We start from the raw sequence: 6,800 nt of genomic DNA, 5'->3' as shown, positions 1-6,800 counted from the left end.
CAAATGCTGAAATCTCAAGAGAGGAGATATCTTTTCCTAGTTTCCTTCTTCTATGAATCATGTTAGATTTTTAAAAAACTTTATCATTTCTTTATTCAAAATATCATGAATGATTACCCATTTTTTCCAGGATCAAGTCTACTTTCCATTTTGGGTATGTAAGACTTATAATTAGGCCCGATCCCATCCTAAGAGCTACTGGAACTCTTAGCAGGTCAAACCCACATAGGAAGAAAAAAAGGGGAACTTGTAGATTCCTTGGCCTGGTATTATCAGCACAGTCTTGAAAACCCCCTTTACTCTCTTGTCCCCAGTCATACTCATGTGCAACATAACAAGCCTGGCTAAACTCAACTCTGCTTACCCTGAACCTGATCACAGCTGAGCATTGTTGGAGAAAATCAAGCTAATATGATGACTTTCTCCCTTTAAAATTGTAACCACCGATCTTGAATGGGCACCCAGCACAGACTGTCAGTCCTGCCAACTTCTCACAGCTTAACTTTCTCACTGACTGAGGGGGCATTGTTTCTCTTCTAACTACCTCAGCTGATGACCTTGCTTCACATTTTATTTTAAAAATAATCGGTATACAGAGAAGATTAGCATGGCCCCTGCGCAAGGATGATACACAAATTCGTGAAGCGTTCCATAAAAAAAAATAATAATAATAATCGGTAAAACTGATATGTATCTGCTCATACATATTTTACCTTCCCTCCTTGTAGGATGGGAGAATTGTCCTCAGTCCTTCTCTAAGGACCACACTTCCCACTCCTGGTCCTATTATTTGTATTTGTATACCATCCCTGTGAAACAGGAGAGAATATGTCTGTGCTCTCTAGGAGACAGTATTTATCACACACACTCACATTCACTGTGCCACAGTTATATTGGCTTTCTTTCTGTCATTTGATATTTCTGTTTCATGTGCCTTATACATGTCCTTTTCTCTGTTGGGGACAATGTTCCTTTGGGTTTCGGCCCAGATAGTACCTGTTACCTGCTGAGAGAAGTCCTCCTTGACTGTAGTAACTGAAGTAGGCTTCTGTTTGCTAGGACTGTGGTAATGAAAAGCCACAGACTGCGTAGCTTAAACAACAGAAATTTATTTTCTCAAACTCATGGAGGCTAGAAGTCTGAGATCAAGGTGCTGGCAAGGTTGGTTTCTTCTGAGGCCTCCCTCTTTGGCTTATAGATGGGTGTCTTCTCCCTTGTGTTCACACGGTCTTCTCTCTGTGTGTCTGTGTCCAGATTTCCTCTTCTTAAAAGGACACCAGTCATAGTGGATTAGGGCCTGCCCTGGTGACCTCATTTTTAACCACCTCTTTAAATAGCCTATCTCTAAATACAATCACATTCTGTCATACTAGGGGCTGGGACTTCTATATATAAATTCTTCAGGGACACAATTCAATTCATAAGAGTTTTCCTTGGTAACTCTCTATCCCATTGTGCCATTTTTTTTCCCACAGCATTTATCATGATCCGAATTTGTATTCCTCCATTTGCTTATGTGTCTATCTTCCCACTAGAATATAAACTCTCAGAATGAAGGACCTTCATACAGTGGTGTCAAATAGCACAAAATAGAAGCTCAGTGAATGTTCATGGAGTAACTGAACAGGCAGAGAGGGGAGAGGAAGAACTATAGATGCTTTGTTTCAACCTGATGAGGTTTTTGTACTAATTTCTGCACTATTGTTTTTATTTCTCCAATTTTAATGTTTCTATTTTCTCTTTATATCATTTAATGCTTATATCAAGTCATCCCTCTTTCTGGAAATCTTTCCAAATTCTATAGAATAAACCTATTTTTCCAACATCTAAATCTTTTTTGCTTTTTTAAAAAAAATTAATGTTTATTTATTTTTGAGAGAGAGAGAGAGAGTGAGTGGGGGAGGGTCAGAGAGAGAGGGGGACACAGAATCCTAAGTAGGCTCCAGGCTCTGAGCTGTCAGCACGGAGCCCAACGTGGGGCTTGAACCCACAAACTGTGAGATCATGACCTGAGCTGAAGTCGGACACTCAACTGACTGAACCACCCAGGTGCCCCGGGTGCCTAAATCTCTGATAGCAGTTATTGCCTTAATTAGTCACTTTGGCACATTATATAACTGAGTATTGCTTTTAATTCTTTAACTAAACAGCATTTTACTTGGTTGTTTCCTCTCTTAGTATGTGTGCTCCATCTCTCCAGTGAGGTAGTGATATGTGTGCTCACGGAGGTCAATCATCTTTTATTTATCTGCTTCTGGGTATACTTTAGAGTCCTACGTTAATAATGAAGCTGAATTAAACAGGCTTGGATGCAATTTCCATTCTTTATTAAGAAAAAAAAAACCGGCTACCTTTGGGCAAGAGAACATGAGTGGAGTCAGAAATTCTGTATGGTGTGCTTTCTGAGGCTTTAAGAAAAATCCTCTGCTTGGCCTACACATTTCTATCTCATTCTCCCTTCTACATTTGCTCACAGATGTCTAATGGCAGCTATCTGAGCAAGTGTTAGGCTGCAAAATAAAGCAAGGTATTTTTAAAACTGCTTTATTGGGATATGATTGACATATATAAAGCTGTAGATGTTTAATGTATCCAACTTGTTATGTTTGGAGATAACTACTACTCACCTTCTGAAGCCATCCTCATTATCAAGAGCAAGGTGTTCCTAAGGCAAACATGCCCTAAGGCAAGGTAGTGACTTACATTTCTTGACTGATTTTATTCTAGAAAAAAAACACTTAATGGAGAGTGGGAAAGAAATGGATGCCTGAGGTGGGGAAAAGGTGCTGAAAAAAAATTTGAAGACCTGATTTACATCTAGGCCAGAGTCAGCCCTGGCCTGGAATAGCAGACTGAAGAGTAGAAGATATTTCTATGAGTTAGAATCAAGTATGGTTAAGTCTCTGCTCTAAGGAAACTGGGCTCAAATCTTAACTCTGTTAATACGAGTTATATGACTTTAGAAAAATGACTTAACTTCTCTGTGTCTGAGAATACCCATATAGTAAATGGGGTACTTCTAGGTTTATTGTGAAGATCAAAGTATTGTTTAATAAATATTAATTGCCATTGTAGGCAATTCTTAGTTTAAACCATCCTCACTGAAGGTTAGAACAAACCTGTTTTTTTTTTTTTTTTTTTTTTTTTTTTTTTTTTTTTTTTTTTTTTTTTAAGGAGTAGCATGAGAAATGAGGGATAGGGCTGATTTATACTTAGGTATCGACATTCCTTCCCTGTAGGCTTTGTTGTTAAGGGAAGTGGTCCTTCAACTTTTGGAACAGAGAAGTTATATTTTATTTCCCAGAAAGTTAGAAGTTACCAGTATGTAACTGTAAAGGGAGGTGTGGATAATGAAAAATCTCTGAACAAGCTGGAGTGGGCGTAGGGGTGATAGTTCTGATGTTGTCTCTTAGAGTGATATTGCCCCCAAGACATACTGGAAAGAACTAGTTTCTTTACCACTGGGAATTCATTCAAACTATAGCAAGGAGGCTAAGCCTAAAAGAAAACAGATCTAAGATTATTCCCATTTCTGAACAAACTAAAGCCCAGTGAACTGACTTGAATGAAAATCCCACAGATGAACTCCAAGCTAAGTGCTCTTTTGATGACCTTATGCTGCTGTTCCTACACATTTCAGATATTAATTGAATGGCAAAAGTGCTAAAAGTCAAAGAATATTCTAGAAATCCATGTGGAACCTCTCAGAGGTAGATTTGACCTCTAATGTAGGGTGGGGGGCAAACTTGTAAATAGTTTAGAAATGCAATATTTATATTACATCAGTATTTTCATAGGCCCCACCTACTCTGAGACCAATTTTATGCTCTGGAGATACACATTACTTCCTGCAAGCTACTCAAACCACCTTAAAGTGATGGGCATAATGACTCATGGTCATGTAACATTCCTTTTAGACACATATCAGCATATTTGTTATTACATTACTGCCTGAACACCCACAGAACTTCAGGTAAGATAAGATTAATATTTAAGAATTTAGTCCCACCCATTTCTATTTTATTCAAATATAACTTTTGAAATGATCACTGTTGGGAATTCAATTTTGCTTCACCTAGGAATAAGGTAAAGATGTGTGAACAGGCATGTCTTAGTCTTTGGAGTCAAGCCCTATTTTGGAACTGTTTTCTTTGGAAACCACACCTAACTCATAGCAAGGAAATCATTTGACATGAAGCACATGACCCAGCTTGCAGGTGTGGAACTGGAAGGAGCTGGCATTACACAGTACAACATATAATGGGAACCAGGAGGTACCCTATAAAATGCCCATTAGCTATTTAAGGTGGAAAAGTGGCTTGCTTGTAGCTGAAGTTGGTAATTTAGATCAATAAAATTGTCAGATTCACATATCTTGGCCATAACTCTCATGCCATAAATCATGGACATTGACCAGCCTCTTCTGCCTGATTTCCTTAACTAGACTGTAAATAGTATCAAGTACTTATAATATATACCATGTATATTGGATTAAGTGGTACCTATTATATGTCAACCACAGCAGCTAAAAGTGCTAGTACACAGTGAGAGACCATTACATACTCATTCATCAGTTTCATAGAGTTTATAAAGTGCTGAAAACATTTTAGTAGCATCCAAAATATTAATTTTTGTAATTTGTAGAATAACAGAGACACCAATTTATTTACTCATTTATTTAACAGATATTAGAGGTAGCAAGCACTACCTCTAATCCTTTCTTAACTGAGTGATCTTTGGTAGTTACTCAGTCTTTCTGCCTCAGTTTTATCATGTGAAAAATTGAGAAAATAATAATACTTCCTTAGTTATTGTGATTAATAAGTGAGTGAAGACATAAGGCATGCTTAGTACATTGCCTCAAACATTATAAATACTAATATTTATTATTTTAGTGTAGGAGACACAGTGATTATATTGCTGCATACCAAATTACCCTAAAATTTAGTGACTTAAAACAACACATGTTTATTATCTCATAGTTTCTGTGGGTCAGGAATCTGAGCAAGTCTTAGATGGGTATTCTATTTCATAGGTTTCTATCAAGGTATTCCCTTGGCTGTAGTCATCTGAAGGCTCAACTGCGGAAAGATTTGCTTCCAAGCTCACACAAAGAATTCTTGGCAGGATTTTGTTCCTCAACAGTTGTTGACCAGTGGCTGTCCTCAGTTCCCTGCCATTTGGGTCTTACCAACATGGCAACTTGCTTCATCAATGTGTGTAACTTGAGAAGCCAATATATTAGAATTGGCAAAGAAGACACAAGTCATAGTCTTTTACAACCTAATTATTCCATCTCTTTTGCCATATTCATTTATTAGAAATGAGTTACTATGCCCAGCTCACACTCAAGGGGAGGCTATTAGACAAAAGTGTGACTACTGGGGGTTAGTCATCATTGGAGGCCATATTAGAAGCTGCTTACCATTATGGCAAATAATACAAACTTGAGGATTACAGGTTTATTGGGGAAGACAAGCACTAAAAATAATTCTAGAATAAAATAACAATTAAAAATTGTTGAATAAAATAGCAATTAAATAAATTGAAAACTATGAATTAGAAATACAATGTTTGATGACAAGTTATAATATTGGTACCTGATTTGAGTTGGCATACTTCAAATGAAGGCATCTCTGAGGAAATAATTTTTAGTTTTATATTTCAAGGATAAGTGAAGTAGGCCAGAGATGGACCAAGGAGGTAGATAAGCCCTATCTAAGAAGAGTGAACAGATGAAGTGTAGGCCCTGAGGCAGGTAAGTACCTACAGGTGTCCTCTCTATGTGGCTTGGGGTTCTCATAGCATGGTGGCTCGCTTCTGAGATAGTGTTCTGAGAGAGAGCTCAAGATTAAAAAGCAGAAGCAGAAGCTGCACAGTCAACGTGTCAGGCATCCCTTCCACTGTAGTATATTAATCAAAGCAGTTAAAGGCCAAGATCAGAGTCAAAAGAAGGGGTACTAAACTCTACCTTCCTATTGGAGGTAGACTGGAGGAGCAGCATACTTGCATAAGATCTGGCAGAATTGTTTGGGGGCTATCCTTGGAAAATAACAACCACGATTAATGATGATAGCAAGAGTGGTTTAGATTGGAGTTCAAAATTGGGTAAGTAAGAAAGGAAAGTATGTAGATACCTCTTGAAGAAACTTGGATATGACAGGGAGATGAGACTTGCATGGGTATCTACAAGAAGATGGGGTGAAGAGAGGACTTTAAAGTGATCTTTGCATGTTTCAGGGACGGATCCTATAGAGAAAACCTGGAAGATCATGATAGAGATGGGCTGGTGGATGAAACAGATTTCTGAAAGATGAGAGGGGAAGGAATCAGAACACAATTTGGGAAACTGGGCTTTGGCCGGAGAACTTTGTCCATTGTAACAAAAAGAAAAGAGGAGAAAATCTCATTGGATACAACTAGCTGTCAAAGGCTGGCTTTTCCATTAGTGTTGGAGATCCCATGTACTGGAGACTCAGCAACACATATAGAACTCAGAAAAGAAGTGTGTGGGCACAGTGGGAGAACTGTGGATACTGCAACAGGGTAAGGAAGCAAGGTTGAGGGGAATAATCACAGATGCAACTGAACCTTATTCAAGGAAGGATGTTTGGTTTAATTCGTGTGTTGCTACCTCCACATGTTGTATTGCACCATGTATTCTCATTTTACTGAATAGGAAACAGCACAAGGAATGTTTAATTCAGTTGTATGATCTCTGTTCTATTTGGCTTCCTTTTTAAGTTAAACCAAGCTGGACAAGACAGGAAAAATCCCTTTAAGAAGCAGAGGGACCCCTG

At 38.1% G+C, this 6,800-nt stretch overlaps 1 pseudogene; it reads left to right on the top strand.

Moving 5' to 3' along the window:
- The first annotated feature begins 567 nt into the window (after window positions 1–567).
- On the top strand, window positions 568–659 carry LOC125931115 (uncharacterized; annotated as a pseudogene).
- The last annotated feature ends 6,141 nt before the right edge of the window (window positions 660–6,800 follow it).

Source organism: Panthera uncia, chromosome A2 (genome assembly GCF_023721935.1).
Source record: "Panthera uncia isolate 11264 chromosome A2, Puncia_PCG_1.0, whole genome shotgun sequence".
Classification (NCBI taxonomy): Eukaryota; Metazoa; Chordata; class Mammalia; order Carnivora; family Felidae; genus Panthera; species Panthera uncia.
The sequence above is the reverse complement of the archived record's forward strand: the minus strand, read 5'-3'. Positions and strand labels throughout refer to the sequence as shown.